Source organism: Entelurus aequoreus, linkage group LG27, assembly GCF_033978785.1.
Source record: "Entelurus aequoreus isolate RoL-2023_Sb linkage group LG27, RoL_Eaeq_v1.1, whole genome shotgun sequence".
Lineage (NCBI taxonomy): Eukaryota > Metazoa > Chordata > Actinopteri > Syngnathiformes > Syngnathidae > Entelurus > Entelurus aequoreus.
In genome coordinates, this window is record NC_084757.1 from 8,335,032 (window position 1) to 8,357,428 (window position 22,397).

Consider the following 22,397-nt stretch of genomic DNA (forward strand, 5'->3'; position numbering starts at 1 on the left):
TTCCATCTCATCAGCACCGCCGCGGAGAGGATACAGGTTAAATTGCGTGAGATCACCGTGACAACGCATGCAAATGTGCCCACAATGGAGCCTGTCAATCCCGCTCCTCACCGCACTTCAACATGCGTGTGGGCCCAGATCACATTAACAAAAAAAAAACATTTTCACTCTCTTTCCGGGATATTTGACTGCTCAATCCCAGGTTATTTGCGCCTTCGTGCAAAGCCTCTTGAATAAAACGTCAACGTGTGAACGGGATTATAAATTGTAACATCGATACCAAATCCAGGTTGAAAGAAAAAAAAAGAGTAGGTAACAAAAAAAAAGGGGGATAATCAGAATCAGAATCATCCATCCATCCATCTTCTTCCGCTTATCAGAGGTCAGGTCACGGGGGCAGCAGCCTAAGCAGGGAAGCCCAGACTTCCCTCTCCCCAGCCACTTTGTCCAGCTCCTCCCGAGGGATCCTGAGGCGTTCCCAGGCCAGCCGGGAGACATAGTCTTCCCAACGTGTCCTGGGTCTTCCCCGTGGCCTCGGACGTGCCCGATACACCTCCCTAGGGAGGCGTTTGGGTGGCATCCTGACCCCAAACTACGGCCCGCGGGCTGGATACGGCCCCCCAGCGTCCAAACTACGGCCCGCGGGAAGTCCCAAGTTAAAAAATAATTTTTCTTTATTTTTTTAATTTATTTTTTTTTTATTTTTTTTACAATTTGTTTTTACTAGTCCATTTTCTACAGTCCCCTAGCCACTCAGACAAATCATATTGTCTAAAAATGCATTTTACCATCGATAACGTGACATATACATATATATATATATATATATATATATATATATATATATATATATATATATATATATATATATATATATATATATATATATATACACTACCGTTCAAAAGTTTGGGGTCACATTGAAATGTCCTTATTTTTGAAGGAAAAGCACTGTACTTTTCAATGACGATAACTTTAAACTAGTCTTAACTTTAAAGAAATACACTCTATACATTGCTAATGTGGTAAATGACTATTCTAGCTGCAAATGTCTGGTTTTTGGTGCAATATCTACATAGGTGTATAGAGGCCCATTTCCAGCAACTGTCACTCCAGTGTTCTAATGGTACAATGTGTTTGCTCATTGGCTCAGAAGGCTAATTGATGATTAGAAAACCCTTGTGCAATCATGTTCACACATCTGAAAACAGTTTAGCTCGTTACAGAAGCTACAAAACTGACCTTCCTTTGAGCAGATTGAGTTTCTGGAGCATCACATTTGTGGGGTCAATTAAACGCTCAAAATGGTCAGAAAAAGAGAACTTTCATCTGAAACGCGACAGTCTATTCTTGTTCTTAGAAATGAAGGCTATTCCACAAAATTGTTTGGGTGACCCCAAACTTTTGAACGGTAGTGTATATATATATACACACATATAGACACATATACATATATACACATATATACATATATACACATATACATATATATATACACATGGACATATACAGTACATATACATATATACACACACACACACACACACATTTACATATAATATATATATATATATACACATATACATATATATATATATATATATATACACATATACATATATATATATATAAAAAGCACCGCAGAAGTCACGAAAGTGCCACCCCTTGTCACACAGTCCCAAAGGGTCCCGAACCAAAAGGCAACAAAAAAAAAACCCCAGATGAAAACAAAGAGGGAAACATCAGGAACACAAAAGGATGACACAAGAGCACAGAGCTCCTGCCACCAGCAGCCACTACAGCGGTACCATTTTGGAAAAAAAAAAAATGACCAGCATCTTTATAGTTGCCATGGTGACCCCAAATCAGCTACTTTAGTAAGTGCCAAAACTTTTTGTCAGGTAAGCAGCAGCCTCAACGCTGCCATTTCTGTTTAATTCTCTGGCTATCCATTACTTTGATATTCCAAGCCCCCGGAGCCGATTAAAGTCGGAATTTACTAGGCCTGTCTACCGTGAGTAGATGCACGGAAAAAGCCTCGAGAAGCCGCGACGCAGAACCCACAAATCGTTGGCCATTTTGGTTTAAGGTTGCCTCTTTTAGAGAGATTTTTCCCTTTTCCAAGGGCTCCCTTCCAAATCTAACTTGTGATAGAGAATTTGTCTGATTCCCACATAATTTTACTCACTTGTACCGTATTTTCCGGATTATAAAGCGCATGAGCGGGTCTAGTCAGGTCTATTTTCATACAAAAGGCGCATTTAAGGGGTCATATACACTATATTGCCAAAAGTGTTTGGCCACCCATCCAAATGATGAGAATCAGGTGTCCTAATCACTTGGCCCGGTGTATAAAATCAAGCACTTAGGCATGGAGACTGTTTTTTCCATAAGTCCCTGGAAGAGCCAAAATGCCCAAAATGTCAAAAATACACTCAGGAATGACACACAGGGAAGCCGGGAAGAAAAGGGCAAAAACACCCTGAAATGTGAAAAATGCAAAAAAATTATGAAAAATACCTACCGGGTATATACCGGGTTTGAGTTCCATAAGTCCCGGGAAGAGGGAAAAATGACCAAAATGTCAAAAATACAAGCGAATGGTGCACAGGGAAGCCGGGAAGAAAAGGGGAAAAACCGCCCAATATTGTCAAAAATACACCCAGGAATGACGCACAGGGAAGCAGGGAAGAAACCTCTCAAAATGTGAAAAATGCCCAAATTGTCAAAAAATACACCCAGGAATGATGCACAGGGAAGCGGGGAAGCAAAGGGGAAAAATCGCCCAAAATGTGAAAAATGCCCAAAATTGTCAAAAAATACACCCAGGAATGACGCACAGGGAAGCAGGGAAGAAACCTCCCAAAATGTGAAAAATGCCCAAATTGTCAAAAATACTTACCGGGTTGGAGTTCCATAAGTCCCGGTAAGCACGAAAATGCCCAAAATGTCAAAAACACACCCAGGAATGATGCACAGGGAAGCGGGGAAGCAAAGGGGGAAAATTGCCCAAAATGTGAAAAATGCCCAAAATTGTCAAAAATACACCCAGGAATGACGCACAGGGAAGCAGGGCAGAAACCTCCCAAAATGTGAAAAATGCCCAAATTGTCAAAAATACTTACCGGGTTGGAGTACCATAAGTCCCGGTAGGCACGAAAATGCCCAAAATGTCAAAAAATACACCCAGGAATGATGCACAGGGAAGCGGGGAAGCAAAGGGGAAAAAATGCCCAATATTGTCAAAAATACACCCAGGAATGACGCACAGGGAAGCAGGGAAGAAACCTCCCAAAATGTGAAAAATGCCCAAATTGTCAATAATACTAACCGGGTTGGAGTTCAATAAGTACCGGTAAGCACAAAAATGCCCAAAATGTCAAAAACACACCCAGGAATGATGCAAAGGGAAGCGGGGAAGTAAAGGGGGAAAATCGCCCAAAATGTGAAAAATAGCCAATATTTATCAAAATCAAGCACTTAGGCATGGAGACTGTTTCTACACACATTTGTGAAAGAATGGGCCGCTCTCAGTGATTTCCAGCGTGGAACTGTCATAGGATGCCACCTGTGCAACAAATCCAGTCATGAAATTTCCTTGCTCCTAAATATTCCACGGTCAACTTTGTTATAAGAAAAGTGAAGAGTTTGGGAACAACAGCAACTCAGCCACCAAGTGGTAGGCCACGTAAACTGACAGAGAGGGGTCAGCGGATGCTGAAGCGCATAGTACAAAGACTTTCTGCACAGTCAGTTGCTACAGAGCTCCAAACTTCATGTGACCTTCCAATTAGCCCACGTACAGTACGCAGAGAGCGTCATGGAATGGGTTTCCATGGCTGAGCAGCTGCATCTAAGCCATACGTCACCAAGTCCAATGCAAAGCGTGGGATGCAGTGGTGTAAAGCAGTCTCCACTGCTCTAGAGTCCAGTGGAGATGCCTTCTCTGGAGGGATGAATCACGCTTTTCCATCTGGCAATCTGATGGACGAGTCTGGGTTTGGAGGTTGCCAGGAGAACGCTACATTTCGGACTACATTGTGCCGAGTGTGAATTTTGGTAGAGGAGGAATTATGGTGTGGTTCGTTTTTCAGGAGTTAGTTCCAGCGAAAGGAACTTTGAATGCTCCAGGATACCAAAACATTTTGGACAATTCCATGGGATGGCACATTGAGTTCATATGTGAGTAAAGGCAGGTGGCCAAATACTTTTGGCAATATAGTGTATATATATTTTTTCTAAATGTAAAACACTTCCTTGTGGTCTACATAACATGTAATGGTGGTTCTTTGGTCAAAATGTTGCATAGATGATGTTTTACGGATCATCTTCAAGTCGCTTTCTGACAGTCGCTTCCGGTGTCGCGTGCAAGGACGGGAGTGGAAGAAGTGTCAAAAGATGGCGCTAACTGTTTTACTGACATTCAGACTTTACTTCAATCAATAACGGAGCAGCATCTGCTCATCCGTGGCTCACTAGTGCAACAACAACGCCGGAAATATGTCCCGTGAAAAAACGTCCGACCGGAACTCTCTAATAACTAAAGTTCCTTGGGTGAATAATGTAAACTCACTACACCGGTACGTTTTAGCGCTTTCATGGCGAGTTTACCGACAGATATAAGTAAGAACTTTACACTACTTTATATTAGTGGAGGATGAATGTCCCATAACAAGAAGAGGCTTATCGACTCCGGTGTCGCCACGGACTACAAAGGAGGACATTTTCAGGACATATGCAGATCCCAAATACAGATCAGCAGGTACCAGAGGGTTAGAAAAGTTGCTTTTGTATAATATTGCGAAACAAAACGCCAGATAATATGTCTTACCTTATACACACACCATAATAATACTCCTATGTTGAAGCACAGTACAATCCATCAAGCTTCATAGCTTACCAAAGTCGTACTAAAACATTTTGATAGATTTTTGTGCACCGTGTGTAATGTTCTATATTTTCAATGGTAAAAAAATATAACATTTTGGTGTTGTTTACTTGAGTCGTATTGCAGTCTACACGTATCTCTTATGTGTGACTGCCATCTACTGGTCACACTTATCATTACACCATGTACCAAATAAAATAGCTTCGAGGTCTGTAAGCACAACCAGAATTATTCCGTACATTAGGTTATAAGGCGCACTGTCGAGTTTGGAGAAAATTAAAAGGATTTTAAGTGCGCCTTATGGTCCGAAAAATACGGTACTAGAGAGAATGGGTATGTTAAATTCCGAAGTATTTGAATTTTTGTCAAAATGTGCGAGCGGAGTTTGATCCCTCGCCATAAAAAAAAAAGGAATCCGTAACGCAAGGTCAGAGATCAAACATTTTTTGTGTGCAATAAAAGTTAGGTCCTGAATAGACCGAGTGACTGATGGACTGGTGTAGTTAGCGTCACACAGGATGGATGTGTTGCCCTGGAGACAAGGAAAAGGAGGTCTGGACAGAAGCAGAGTGTGATCTTGCACTTATTATCACACACTCGCAGTTAGTCACTCCACACAGGACTCTATCAGTTGTGCACCAGCATGCTTTCTCACAAAACAATCATGCCCTATACTTCTTGTCATGTACGTGTGTGTGTGTGTGTGTGTGTGTGTGTGTGTGTGTGTGTGTGTGTGACGGTTTGTTTTAGGACCCTGCGATCTGACACTCGCCGGTTCTTTGTTTGTTGCCACCAGCACAATCTGCATGTTGATATCAGCTCATTAAGATCATAGAGTTGATGAATGTCGATTATGCACGGCGCTGGCGCACGCCTTGCTGCAGTGGGTGCAGCAAGCAAGCACACACGTGCATACTGTCGGTCTGCATATGACATGAATATGCATGTCCTGCACAAGGACAATGGGGGATTGATCCTTTTGCTGCTGCTTATTCCACACATTTCTTTTCAAAATAACTAGAAATGTGAGAAATTGTTGTTGAGAATAAGGTAATCCATGTGTAGAAACTATCTCTATTTCTATTGCCTTTTCAAGTTCTGTTTTACCTCCATTATCGTTCGAGTTATGCTCCAGACCGTGGTAGGTGAATTTCCACAAAGTAGGGATGCTCTTCATTTCCTGATTAATATGGATATTGTATGCATTTGATTCTTTTCTCTCCACATAGCTTTTTACAAACACTTCACATGTTCTAAAGCAAAGGTTTAACAAAAATATGAGTTCCATAAGTCCCGGGAAGAGGGAAAAATGACCACAATGTCAAGAATGCACCCAGGAATGATGCACAGGGAAGCGGGGAAGCAAAGGGGAAAAACGGGCAAAAATGTGAAAATTGCCCAATAATGTCAAAAAATTATCTACCCGGGTTTGCGATCCATAAGTCCCGGGAAGAGCCAAAATGCCCAATATTTCAAAAATACACCCAGGAATGATGCACAGGGAAGCCAGGAAGAAAAGGGCAAAAACACCCTAAAATGTGAAAATGAGGAAAATGAGGAAAAATACCCATAAGTCCCGGGAGGAGCCAAACTGCAAAAAAAAAAAAAAAAAAAACACACTCAGGAATGAAGCACAGGGAAGCCGGGAAGAAAAGGGCAAAAACACCCCAAAATGTTAAAAATGCCCAATATTGTTAAAAAATACCTACCCGTTGGAGTTCCATAAGTCCCGGGAGGAGCCAAAATGCCCAAAATGTAAAAAATACACCCAGGAATGACGCGCAGGGAAGTCGGGAAGAAAAGGGCAAAAACACCCCAAAATGTGAAAAATGCATACAATTATGAAAAGTACCTACAGGGTATATACCGGGTTTGAGTTCCATAAGTCCCGGGAAGAGGGAAAAATGACCAGAATGTCAAAAAGACAAGAGAATGATGCACAAGGAAGCCGGGAAGAAAAGGGCAAAAACACCCCAAAATCTGAAAAATGCCCAATATTGTTAAAAATACACCCAGGAATGAGGCACAGTGAAGTTGGGAAGAAAATGGCAAAAACACCCCAAAATGTGAAAAATGCCCAAATTATTAAAAATACATACGTAGAGGGAAAAATGACCAACATGTCAAAAATACACCCAGGAATGACGCACAGGGAAGCAGAGGGGAAAAACAGGCAAAAATCTGAAAAATTCCCAATATTGTCAAAAATACCTACCCGTGTTTGAGTTCCATAAGTCCCGGGAAGAGCCAAAATGGCCAAAATGTCAAAAATACACCTAGGAATGACGCACAGGGAAGTCGGGAAGAAAAGGACAAAAACCGCTCAAAATGTAAAAAATGCCCAATATTGTCATAAATACCTACCCATATGGAGTCCCATAAGTCCCGGGAAGCACCAAAATGCCCAAATTATTTTTAAAAAAACAACCCAGGAATGACGCACAGGGAAGCAGGGAAAAAACCTCCCAAAATGTGAAAAATGCCCAATATTGTCAAAAATACTTACCGGGTTGGAGTTTCATAAGTCCCGGTAAGCACCAAAATGTCAAAAATACACCCAGGAATGATGCACAGCGAAGCGGGGAAGCAAATGCGAAAAATCGCCCAAAATATGAAAAATAGCCAATATTTAAAAAAATCAAGCACTTAAGTATGGAGACTGTTTCTACAAACATTTGTGAAAGAATGGGCCGCTGTCAGTGATTTCCAGCGTGGAACTGTCATAGCATGCCACCTGTGCAACAAATCCAGTCGTGAAATTTCCTCCCTCCTAAATATTCCAAAGTCATATTATATATTACTATAAGAAAATGGAAAAGTTTTGGAACAACAGCAACTCAGCCACAGAGTGGTAGGAGTGTGAAATTGGGTGGAGGAGGAATTATGGTGTGGGGGTTGTTTTTCAGGAGTTGGGCTTGGCCCCTTAGTTCCAGTGAAAGGAACTCTGAATGCTCCAGCATACCAAAACATTTTGGACAATTCCACGCTCCCAACCTTGTGGGAGCAGTTTGGAGCGGGCCCCTTCCTCTTCCAACATGACTGTGCACCAGTGCACAAAGCAAGGTCCATAAAGACATGGATGACAGAGTCTGGTGTGGATGAACTTGACTGGCCTGCACAGAGTCCTGACCTGGACCCGATAGAACACCTTTGGGATGAATTAGAACGGAGACTTGAGAGCCAGGCCTTCTCCACCAACATCAGTGTGTGACCTCACCAATGCGCTTTTGGAAGAATGGTGGAAAATTCCTAAAAACACACTCCGCAACCTTGTGGACAGCCTTCCCAGAAGAGTTGAAGCTGTAATAGCTGCAAAAAAAGTGGACCCACATCATATTGAACCCTATGGGTTAGGAATGGGATGGCACTTCAAGTTCATATGTGAGTCAAGGCAGGTGGCCAATTACTTTTGGCAATATAGTGTAAGTCGAGCGATTACTCAACGTCTAGTTTTGTACTCCGTAACTGTTGTGAAGTCATGAAGTGATTGCGGCCGTCAATTTCAGCCTACAAGCACAGTATCCTGAACAGATATCTACGATTGTTGTAAAATGTTCTTTATCACAAGGCTCACTTTCACACGTCCATTAAAGATATGTTAAAAGAAATGTAGCAATAGTCTACATTGAAACCCAGGGTAAGAATACACTTCCAGGTCAGAGGGGACTATGACGCGCGCATTTTTTTCCGCGCATGCGTACTAGTTCATGTTGCGCCGGCGGACGACGCGGCGAGGGGGTCTTAAACGGTGGCATTGTTGTGTCTGGACACGGATAAGGTTAGGTGGGATTTACCCTAGATAGCTGGCTTAGTGTAGAAGGGGCCTTACTAGGCCGAAAAGCAGGAATAAATAGCTCTCTGATTAGTGCCCGGGGAGCGGGTGAGCGTCCCGAACACTAATCAGAGGCAGGTGAAAATAATCAGCACCCATGGCAACCAAGAAAACACAGAACATAGGGCAGACCTGGGCATTCTGCGGCCCGCGGGCCGCATCCGGCCCTTTGTGCGTCCCTGTCCGGCCCGCGTGAGGCCAATTATAAATTACAAAATACATTTAAAAAAGTATCTATGTCGAGTGTGCAATACAACGGTGCTGCTTTTGTTTTGAAAATCGTTATTTGTATTACTTCCGTGTGGACGTATGCGTGTGCGTGATTGTGAGTGAATGTGAACAGCTGCAATCACAAATTACAAAATAAAGTTGAAAAAACATCTACGTCGTGCGCGCAATACAACTGTGCTGCTTTTATTTTGAAAAGTATTATTTATGGGCGTGTGTCCGTGTGTAGCCTGCGAGTGAAGGTGCACATGCAGCGACAAGTGATGCACGGTTTACACCCGAGACGCTAAAAAGAGAAAAGTTGATGAGGAATGGCGTGTTTTCAACAAGACATGGACTGCCAAGCAACGTTCCCTCTAAGGTGCGTGCCTGCGCAATTGCGCACTGCTCAAGCGTCCGCTGCGCGCAGCAAATATATGCCGCGCACCAAATCAAATCCCATCTGAATTCTAAACAAAATAAACATATTTATTCTATGTAATTTTGCAATGCAACTTTGAGTGACAGTGACAACAAGCGGCCCTAACGGTGTTCGTCAACACCGTTCAATTGAACACCGTTCAATTATTGTAACGTCTATCGAGATGTTTCGAGGACAGGAATTATATCGATCACTTTATTGAGCAAAACTGTTTATATTCGGACATAACCACACCAAAAACATGAGTAAAACAATTCTATCTCGAAAAACTAGTCATTTTCTGCCGTACAAACCAGGCCAAAACCAACTTGTCATCTGTCACCAACACGCATAGCACTAAACCACTGGTGCGTTTATGGCCACACAAAAAGTCGGACAACTCAAGCACCACACAAAGTTACACTATGACTCCTCAGTCATACGTGTGCTTATTTTACTGTCATTTATTATTAATGTTAATTTATTTATATTAGTCATGGAATGCTGTTACACACACTATGTTGAAGTATTACTATTATTATTAATTATTATTATTATTATTATTATTATTATTTATCTTACGGTATGTATCAAAATAATATTGAGCAAAATTTAATTGGAATATTGTCGATGTGGCCCTCCAGCAGTGCTCGGGTTGCTCATGCGGCCCCCGGTAAAAATTAATTGCCCACCCCTGACATAGGGAGTCTTTAACTAAACAAAACATGACACTTAAGCATTTGAAATATTTACTAAGCGAACCTAGCTAGCATCTGTCGCCGCCATGTGGCATTTAGGTTTAATCAGTTTCATTCAGATTGACTAATTCCGATGCATTAGTGGGGTTTTTTGACGTGACATCGCCAACTCCTGGTGTGGCATGCAAACTGCAGTTTTTGTTTTTATTTTTATGTGCACAGAGGACTGTTTTTTTTTGTGGCACCGTTCAAACACCCCCGTCTTACGTCTCACTCAATGTTTCTCATTGTATCCCATTGGGTTGAGTTTTTCCTTGCCCCGATGTGGGATCTGTGTCGTCGTGGCTTGTGCAGCCCTTTGAGACACTGGTGATTAAGGGCTATATAAATACACTTTGATTGACGGACGATTGACTGATATTGTAGTCTACACGTATCTCTTATGTGTGACTGCCACCTGCTGGTCACACTTATCATTTCACCACGGACCAAATAAAATAGCGCCGAGGTCGGTAAGCACAACCAAAATTAATCCGTACATCGATTTTTGAGAAAATGAAACTATTTTTAAGTGCGCCTTATAGTCCGAAAAATGCTGTACTAGAGAGAATGGGGATGTTGAATTGCGAAATACAAAACTTTGATTGATTGATTGATTGATTGTGACTTCCTGGAGAGACCGAGCTGAATATATATTTGTTTTCCTGCAGCAATGGCGAGCCGGGAGATGAAGCGAGGCAGGAACTGATTTGTTGCTTTGTTTCCAAGCAACAAGCCGCAAAGAACTGAGTCACTGCTGACCTCGCTGTTGGCGAAGGTCACTGTCAACAACGCTGCCAAGTAAATATGAATTCCAATAAGGTAGTAGCTGGAAAAGGCGCGGAACGTGTTGACGGTTTGGAGCCGTGTCTGGCTTCTTTGCATAAACTCCGGCTGACGTGCATCCATCCACCCGGTGCCTCTTTGTGTGCAGACTTTGGAAGTGACCGCCTTAACCCGCCGGCTACCACTTGGAATTATTCATGGCGTGAAAGCCCCGTGAGAGCTTCCACTCTCGGTGCTACAAACGACTTCCTTCCGCCTTGTGTAGCAGCAGCGCACTCCTCAGTGTTTCATGTCCGGACACGTGTAGAAACTTCTACATACGCACCGGAACGTAAACAATGCTCTTTATAGTCTGCAGTGTGTACCTAATGTTGTGGCCAATCCCTGCACTGTGTGTGTGTGTGTGTGTGTGTGTGTGTGTGTGTGTGCGTGTGTGTGTGTGTGTGTGTGTGCGTGTGTTCTTGTATTTCTACCCTTCTTGAGAGATCAACAAGGAAAAGTAGCTTCCATATGAGGAGGTGTGAACAAGTGATGACATAAATCATGGTCCCAATACGGGAAAATCCAATGCATCTAATAGAGAATGTCTCATTTGGTGAAATCTATCAAAATGAGGGTGGTCCCAAAAATTGGGAATTTTTTTAATTGACTGCGTTGTCATGTTTTAAAAGTGCTCCCCCTCTGTGAGAAATTGAAATGCGCCCTCTTTGGTCAAAATTAATAACACAAATAAAATAAATATGTATATAGAGACATATTGTAATAACTTGAGGTAAATATTGAAGATAAAAAAAACAATTACAAACAAAACATTTTAAAAAATTAAAAAAATTTAACATTTCTAAAAGCATGTGTCGACTTTTTTCTTGTAAAATTGGGAAAAATGTCTCATATTTTTTCTGTTTATGTAATATTGCAATGTTTTCTCGTAAACTTGTAACTTTTTTATGTAAAATTATTATTTTTTTAATGCAAAATGGCGACATTTGTCATAAAATTCTGACTTTTATCATAATATTGACATTTTTGTTGTTCTTGTAAAATAGTGACATATTTTGAGTAAACTTATGACTTTTGTCATAATTTCAGCTGAGTAAAATTCAGATTATTATTTTAATATTGCAAAAATGTTCATCTTTTTCTTGTAAAATTGCAACTTTTATCATAATATTGCACAAATGTTGCGTTGAGTAAAATGACGACTTATTATAATACTGCCAAAATTCTAAATTGTGACCTTTTTCTTGTGAAATTCCAACTAATTTTTCACAACAAGCTTTTTTACATTTGCATAGTATGTATATTTTATTCATGTTGTAAATACACATCTTTATATATCTAGAAAGGCTGGTCCTAAAGAGGGAGGCATTTTTCAAAGGTATCTAGAAGGTAACAAATACATAAATGTGTGCATGTGTGTGTGTTCTTGTATTTATGCCTTTCTTGAGACATCAACAAGGAAAAGTAGCTTCCATATGAGGAGGTGTGAACAAGTGATGACATAAATCATGGTCCCAATACGGGAAAATCCACTGCATCTAATAGAGAATGTCTCATTTGGTGAAATCTATCAAAATGAGGGTGGTCCCAAAAACTAGGAATTTTTCAAATTGACTGCGTTGTCATGTTTTAAAAGTGCTCCCCCTCTGGTCAACATGTGTAACAACAAGTGTGTGTGAGAAATTGAAATGCGCCCTCTTTGGTCAAAATTGATAACACAAATAAAATAAATATGTATATAGAGACATATTCTAATAACTTGAGGTAAATATTGAAGATTAAAAAAACAATTACAAACAAAACATTTTTAAAAAATTTAAAAAATTAAACATTTCTAAAAGCATGTGTCGACTTTTTTCTTGTAAAATTGGGAAACATTTCTCATATTCTTTCTGTTTATGTAATATTCAAATGTTTTCTCGTAAACTTGTAACTTTTTTATGTAAAATTATAATTTTTTTTAATGCAAAATGGTGACATTTGTCATAAAATTCTGACTTTTATCATAACATTGACATTTTTGTTGTTCTTGTAAAATAGTGACATATTTTGAGTAAACTTATGACTTTTGTCATAATTTTTGCTGAGTAAAATTCAGATTATTATTTTAATATTGCAAAAATGTTCATCTTTTTCTTGTAAAATTGCAACTTTTATCATAATATTGCACAAATGTTGCGTTGAGTAAAATGACGACTTATTATAATACTGCCAAAATTCTAAATTGTGACCTTTTTCTTGTGAAATTCCAACTAATTTTTCACAACAAGCTTTTTTACATTTGCATAGAATGTATATATTATTCATGTTGTAAATACACATCTTTATATATCTAGAAAGGCTGGTCCTAAAGAGGGAGGCATTTTTCAAAGGTATCTAGAAGGTAACAAATACATAAATGTGTGCGTGTGTGTGTGTTCTTGTATTTATGCCTTTCTTGAGACATCAACAAGGAAAAGTAGCTTTCATATGAGGAGGTGTGAACAACTGATGACATAAATCATGGTCCCAATAACATTGCATCTAATAGAGAATGTCTCATTTGGTGACATCTATCAAAATGAGGGTGGTCCCAAAAGGGAGGGATTTTTCAAATACACTGTGTGTCGGTTTTATAACTGCTCCCCTCTGGTCAACATATGAAATAACAAGTGTGGGTAAGAAAATTCGAAGTGCTTCCCCTCTGGCCAACTAGTGTAATAACAAGTGTGTAAGAAATTGAAATGTGCCCTCTTTGGTCAAAATTAATAACACAAATAAAATAAATATGTATATAGAGACATATTGTAATAACTTGAGGTAAATATTGAAGATTTTAAAAACAATTACAAACAAAACATTTTAAAAAATTTAAAAAATTAAACATTTCTAAAAGCATGTGTCGACTTTTTTCTTGTAAAATTGGGAAAAATGTCTCATATTTTTTCTGTTTATGTAATATTGCAATGTTTTCTCGTAAACTTGTAACTTTTTTATGTAAAATTATTATTTTTTTATTGCAAAATGGCGACATTTGTCATAAAATTCTGACTTTTATCATAATATTGACATTTTTGTTGTTCTTGTAAAATAGTGACATATTTTGAGTAAACTTATGACTTTTGTCATAATTTTTGCTGAGTAAAATTCAGGTTATTATTATAATATTGCAAAAATGTTCATATTTTTCTTGTAAAATTGCAACTTTTATCATAATATTGCACAAATGTTGCGTTGAGTAAAATGACGACTTATTATAATACTGCCAAAATTCTAAATTGTGACCTTTTTCTTGTGAAATTCCAACTAATTTTTCACAACAAGCTTTTTCACATTTGCATAGTATGTATATTTTATTCATGTTGTAAATACACATCTTTATATATCTAGAAAGGCTGGTCCTAAAGAGGGAGGCATTTTTCAAAGGTATCTAGAAGGTAACAAATACATAAATGTGTGCATGTGTGTGTGTTCTTGTATTTATGCCTTTCTTGAGACATCAACAAGGAAAAGTAGCTTCCATATGAGGAGGTGTGAACAAGTGATGACATAAATCATGGTCCCAATACGGGAAAATCCACTGCATCTAATAGAGAATGTCTCATTTGGTGAAATCTATCAAAATGAGGGTGGTCCCAAAAATTAGGAATTTTTTAAATTGACTGCGTTGTCATGTTTTAAAAGTGCTCCCCCTCTGTGAGGAATTAAAATGCGCCCTCTTTGGTCAAAATTAATAACACAAATAAAATAAATATGTATATAGAGACATATTGTAATAACTTGAGGTAAATATTGAAGATAAAAAAAACAATTACAAACAAAACATTTTAAAAAATTTAAAAAAATTAAACATTTCTAAAAGCATGTGTCGACTTTTTTCTTGTAAAATTGGGAAACATTTGTCATATTCTTTCTGTTTATGTAATATTCAAATGTTTTCTCGTAAACTTGTAACTTTTTTGTGTAAAATTATAATTTTTTTTAATGCAAAATGGTGACATTTGTCATAAAATTCTGACTTTTATCATAATATTGACATTTTTGTTGTTCTTGTAAAATAGTGACATATTTTGAGTAAACTTATGACTTTTGTCATAATTTTTGCTGAGTAAAATTCAGATTATTATTATAATATTGCAAAAATGTTCATATTTTTCTTGTAAAATTGCAACTTTTATCATAATATTGCACAAATGTTGCGTTGAGTAAAATGACGACTTATTATAATACTGCCAAAATTCTAAATTGTGACCTTTTTCTTGTGAAATTCCAACTAATTTTTCACAACAAGCTTTTTTACATTTGCATAATATGTATATTTTATTCATGTTGTAAATACACATCTTTATATATCTAGAAAGGCTGGTCCTAAAGAGGGAGGCATTTTTCAAAGGTATCTAGAAGGTAACAAATACATAAATGTGTGCGTGTGTGTGTGTGTTCTTGTATTTATGCCTTTCTTGAGACATCAACAAGGAAAAGTAGCTTCCATATGAGGAGGTGTGAACAAGTGATGACATAAATCATGGTCCCAATACGGGAAAATCCACTGCATCTAATAGAGAATGTCTCATTTGGTGAAATCTATCAAAATGAGGGTGGTCCCAAAAACTAGGAATTTTTCAAATTGACTGCGTTGTCATGTTTTAAAAGTGCTCCCCCTCTGGTCAACATGTGTAACAACAAGTGTGTGTGAGAAATTGAAATGCGCCCTCTTTGGTCAAAATTGATAACACAAATAAAATAAATATGTATATAGAGACATATTGTAATAACTTGAGGTAAATATTGAAGATTAAAAAAACAATTACAAAGAAAACATTTTAAAACATTTAAAAAAATTAAACATTTCTAAAAGCATGTGTCGACTTTTTTCGTTTAAAATTGGGAAATATTTCTCATATTCTTTCTGTTTATGTAATATTGCAATGTTTTCTCGTAAATTTATAACTTTTTTATGTAAAATTATTATTTTTTTAATGCAAAATGGCGACATTTGTCATAAAATTCTGACTTTTATCATAATATTGACATTTTTGTTGTTCTTGTAAAATAGTGACATATTTTGAGTAAACTTATGACTTTTGTCATAATTTTAGCTGAGTAAAATTCAGATTATTATTATAATATTGCAAAAATGTTCATATTTTTCTTGTAAAATTGCAACTTTTATCATAATATTGCACAAATGTTGCGTTGAGTAAAATGACGACTTATTATAATACTGCCAAAATTCTAAATTGTGACCTTTTTCTTGTGAAATTCCAACTAATTTTTCACAACAAGCTTTTTTACATTTGCATAGTATGTATATTTTATTCATGTTGTAAATACACATCTTTATATATCTAGAAAGGCTGGTCCTAAAGAGGGAGGCATTTTTCAAAGGTATCTAGAAGGTAACAAATACATAAATGTGTGCGTGTGTGTGTGTTCTTGTATTTATGCCTTTCTTGAGACATCAACAAGGAAAAGTAGCTTCCATATGAGGAGGTGTGAACAAGTGATGACATAAATCATGGTCCCAATACGGGAAAATCCACTGCATCTAATAGAGAATGTCTCATTTTGTGAAATCTATCAAAATGAGGGTGGTCCCAAAAACTAGGAATTTTTCAAATTGACTGCGTGTCATGTTTTAAAAGTGCTCCCCCTCTGGTCAACATGTGTAACAACAAGTGTGTGTGAGAAATTGAAATGCGCCCTCTTTGGTCAAAATTAATAACACAAATAAAATAAATATGTATATAGAGACATATTGTAATAACTTGAGGTAAATATTGAAGATTAAAAAAACAATTACAAAGAAAACATTTTAAAAAAATTTAAAAAATTAAACATTTCTAAAAGCATGTGTCGACTTTTTTCTTGTAAAATTGGGAAACATTTCTCATATTCTTTCTGTTTATGTAATATTGCAATGTTTTCTTGTAAATTTATAACTTTTTTATGTAAAATTATTATTTTTTTAATGCAAAATGGCGACATTTGTCATAAAATTCTGACTTTTATCATAATATTGACATTTTTGTTGTTCTTGTAAAATAGTGACATATTTTGAGTAAACTTATGACTTTTGTCATAATTTTTGCTGAGTAAAATTCAGATTATTATTTTAATATTGCAAAAATGTTCATCTTTTTCTTGTAAAATTGCAACTTTTATCATAATATTGCACAAATGTTGCGTTGAGTAAAATGACGACTTATTATAATACTGCCAAAATTCTAAATTGTGACCTTTTTCTTGTGAAATTCCAACTAATTTTTCACAACAAGCTTTTTTACATTTGCATAATATGTATATTTTATTCATGTTGTAAATACACATCTTTATATATCTAGAAAGGCTGGTCCTAAAGAGGGAGGCATTTTTCAAAGGTATCTAGAAGGTAACAAATACATAAATGTGTGCATGTGTGTGTGTTCTTGTATTTATGCCTTTCTTGAGACATCAACAAGGAAAAGTAGCTTCCATATGAGGAGGTGTGAACAAGTGATGACATAAATCATGGTCCCAATACGGGAAAATCCACTGCATCTAATAGAGGATGTCTCATTTGGTGAAATCTATCAAAATGAGGGTGGTCCCAAAAATTGGGAATTTTTTAAATTGACTGCGTGTCATGTTTTAAAAGTGTTCCCCTTCTGGCCAACATGTGTAATAACAAGTGTGTGTGAGAAATTGAAATGCGCCCTCTTTGGTCAAAATTGATAACACAAATAAAATAAATATGTATATAGAGACATATTGTAATAACTTGAGGTAAATATTGAAGATTAAAAAAACAATTACAAAGAAAACATTTTAAAACATTTTAAAAAATTAAACATTTCTAAAAGCATGTGTCGACTTTTTTCTTGTAAAATTGGGAAACATTTCTCATATTCTTTCTGTTTATGTAATATTCAAATGTTTTCTCGTAAACTTGTAACTTTTTTATGTAAAATTATATTTTTTTTTAATGCAAAATGGTGACATTTGTCATAAAATTCTGACTTTTATCATAATATTGACATTTTTGTTGTTCTTGTAAAATAGTGACATATTTTGAGTAAACTTATGACTTTTGTCATAATTTTTGCTGAGTAAAATTCAGATTATTATTATAATATTGCAAAAATGTTCATCTTTTTCTTGTAAAATTGCAACTTTTATCACAATATTGCACAAATGTTGCGTTGAGTAAAATGACGACTTATTATAATACTGCCAAAATTCTAAATTGTGACCTTTTTCTTGTGAAATTCCAACTAATTTTTCACAACAAGCTTTTTCACATTTGCATAGTATGTATATTTTATTCATGTTGTAAATACACATCTTTATATATCTAGAAAGGCTGGTCCTAAAGAGGGAGGCATTTTTCAAAGGTATCTAGAAGGTAACAAATACATAAATGTGTGCGTGTGTGTGTGTTCTTGTATTTATGCCTTTCTTGAGACATCAACAAGGAAAAGTAGCTTCCATATGAGGAGGTGTGAACAACTGATGACATAAATCATGGTCCCAATAACATTGCATCTAATAGAGAATGTCTCATTTGGTGACATCTATCAAAATGAGGGTGGTCCCAAAAAGGAGGGATTTTTCAAATTGACTGTGTGTCGGTTTTAAAAGTGCTCCCCCTCTGGTCAACAAATGAAATAACAAATAATAATAATAATAATCGATTTTATTTGTAAAAAGCACTTTATATTGAGTAAACAATCTCAAAGTGCTACAGTGTATTAAAAAAATAAAATAAAAAGATAATAAAGAAATAAATACAAATAAAAACTAGAACAGCCAAATAGCTATAACTAGTATGCATATATCTAAAAAAAATGATTTTTTTTTTTAAAAGAAGGGCTTTTAAGCCTTTTTTAAAAGCATCCACAGTCTGTGGTGCCCTCAGGTGGTCAGGGAGAGCGTTCCACAGACTGGGAGCGGCGGAGCAGAAAGCCCGGTCTCCCATTATTCGTAGCTTTGTCCTCGGAGTATGTGTAAAAAATTTTGAAGTGCTCCCCCTCTGGCCAACATATGTAAAAACAAGTGTGTGTAACAAATTGAAATGCGCCCCCGAAGGCCAAAGTTAATAACACAAATAAAATAAATACGTATATAGAGACATATTGTAATAACTTGAAGTAAATATTGAAGATTAAAAAACAATTACAAACAAAACATTCAAAAATAAATAAATTAACTAAAAGAAGTATTTTTCTCACAACGCGTTGACTTTCTTATAAAATTGGGAACAATTTCTCATATTCTATCTGTTTCTGTAATGTTGCAATATTTTCTCGTAAAATTATTACTTTTTTATGCAAAATGGTGACATTTGTCATATAAAATTCTGACTTTTATCACAATATTGCCATTTTTTTGTTGTTCTTGTAAAATAGTGACATTTTTTGAGTAAAATTATGACTTCTGTCAAAATTTTGCTGAGTAAAGTTCCGATTATTATTAAGATATTGCCAGAGTTGTAAAGTTTTCTTATAAAGTTGTGACTTTTGTCAAGTAAAATTACGACTCTTTTCATAAAATTGCCAAAATTGTAAGCTTTTTCTGCTAAAATTGCGACTGTTACGAGTAAAATTCCAACTTTTATCATAATATTGCACAAATGTTCAGTTTTTCTTGTAAAATTTTGACTTGCGTTAAGTAAAATGACGACTTTTATTATAGTACCTCCAAAATTCAAAGTTTTTCTTGTGAAATTCTGACCTTTTTCTTGTTAAATTCCAACTATTTTTTTCGCAACAAGCATTACATTTGCATAGTATGTATACATTATTCATATTGTAAATACACATCTTTATATATCTAGAAAGGCTGGTCCTAAAGAGGGAGGCATTTTTCGGAGGTCTCTAGAAGGTAACAAATACAAGAGAGGGTGTGTGTGTGTGTGTGTGTGTGTGTGCGTGTGTGTGTGTGTGTGCGTGCGCCCGTTGAACGAATAGACCCAACTCCAGCAGATTGAACATGGATGTCAGCCTTGTAATCCAATCACGGAGGCCTCGAAATCAAATCACGGCCAGCGTCTAAGAGAGGGGCGTGTCTAAGGAGGACAGGGAGCCGAGCGCCGCCGCGTGCCGTGTCTCGGGCGCGGAAAATCGGCGTTTGCACTCGATTAATCAGCCGTTAATGTCAGGCTGTGGTTAATTAACATTTAGGCAAGTAGCAATTTGGTTGATGGCGCTAGCTGCTCATCTGAAGGCGGGTGATTTGTGCCGGCGAGGAAAAACACCAAGTTGAGATACAAATGTCTGATGGCTTTTTTGTTTTTTTTATCGACACGTAGCTTGTTAAAAAGATATAGTAAAGATTAAATCGGCTGACTATTATGGCCACACTCAAGAAATTACATATTCAAATATAGGACGACGCCTTCTTTTCAAGATGAGTTTTTCACGATGTTTTGTTTTCAACAACAATAACATTTACCGTATTACTCCCTTAATTGCTATCACCTTACTACCTTGATCACTATCACCTTACTTCCTTGATCATTATCAGCTCACTCCCTTGATCACTGCCACCTATAAAATCCGCTACACCTCCCTGATACCGAAGTACATGTCAAACTACTTCCTTAACGTAAATGACCGCCATAACCACAACACCAGGGGGTGCTCCACTAACCACGTTAAACCCAAATTCCGAACTAACAAAGGTCTTAACTCATTCTCTTTCTATGCCACATCAATGTGGAATGCGCTCCCAACAGGTATAAAAGAAAGGGCATCTCTATCCTCCTTCAAAACCGCAATAAAAGTTCACCTCCAGGCAGCTACAACCCTAAACTAACACCCTCCCCGGATTGCTAATAATCAAATGTAAACAATCAAATGCAGATACTTTTTCTTATGCCTTCTGATGACTATCACCTTACTACCTTGATCACTATCACCCCACTCCCTTGATGACTATCACCTTACTTCCTTGATTACTATCAGCTCACTTCCTTGATAACTGCCACCTTACTTCCACCTTACTTCCTTGATCACTATCACCTTACTTCCTTGATTACTATCCCCTTACTACCTTGATCACTATCACCTTACTTCCTTGATCACTATCAGCTCACTTCCTTGATCACTGACACCTTACTTCCTTGATCGCTATCATCTTACTTGCATGATCACTATCACCTTACTTCCTTGATCACTATCACCCCACTCCCTTGATGACTATCACCTTACTTCCTTGATTACTATCACCTCACTTCCTTGATAACTGCCACCTTACTTCCACCTTACTTCCTTGATCACTATTACCTTACTTCCTTGATTACTATCCCCTTACTACCTTGATCACTATCACCTTACTTACTTGATCACTATCAGCTCACTTCCTTGATCACTGACACCTTACTTCCTTGATCACTATCACCCCACTCCCTTGATGACTATCACCTTACTTCCTTGATTACTATCAGCCCACTTCCTTGATAACTGCCACCTTACTTCCACCTTACTTCTTTGATCACTATCACCTTACTTCCTTGATCACTGCCACCTTACTCCCTTGATCACTATCACCTTACTTCCTTGATCACTATCAGCTCACTTCCTTGATCACTGATACCTTACTTCCTTGATCGCTATCATCTTACTTGCATGATCACTATCACCTTACTCCCTTGATCACTATCACCTTACTCCCTTGATCACTATCACCTTACGTCCTTGATAACTATCACTTTACTCCCTCGATCACCATTACTTACTTCCACATTGCTTCCTTGATCACTGTGACCTTGCTTCTTTGATCACTATCCCATTTCTTCCTTGATCACTATCACCTCACTCCCTTGATCACTATCACCTTAGTTTTTTGGTCACTATCACCTTACTCCCTTGATCACTATCACCTTACTCCCTTGATCACTATCACCTTACTTCCTTGATCCGTATCACCTTACTTTCTTGGTCACCATCACCTTACTTCCTTGATCACTGCCACCTTACTTTCTTGATCACTATAACCTTACTTCCTTGATCACTATCACCTTACTACCTTGATCACTATCACCTTACCTCCTTGATCACTATCACCTTACTTCTTGGATCGCTATCACCTTACTTCCTTGATCGCTATCATCTTACTTCCTTGATCACTATCACCTTACTCCCTTGATCACTATCCCCTTACTTCCTTGATCACTATCCCATTTCTTCCTTGATCACTATCACCTCACTCCCTTGATTCATATCACCTTACTTCCTTGATCCCTATCACCTCACTCCCTTGATCACTATCACCTTACTCCCTTGATCACTATCACCTCACTCCCTTGATCCCTATCACCTCACTCCCTTGATCACTATCACCTTACTCCCTTGATCACTATCACCTTACTTCCTTGATCCGTATCACCTTACTTTCTTGATCACTATAACCTTACTACCTTGATCACTAACACCTTACCTCCTTGATCACCATCACCTTACTTCCTGGATCGCTATCACCTTACTTCCTTGATCGCTATCATCTTACTTCCTTGATCACTATCACCTTACTCCCTTGATCACTATCCCCTTACTTCCTTGATCACTA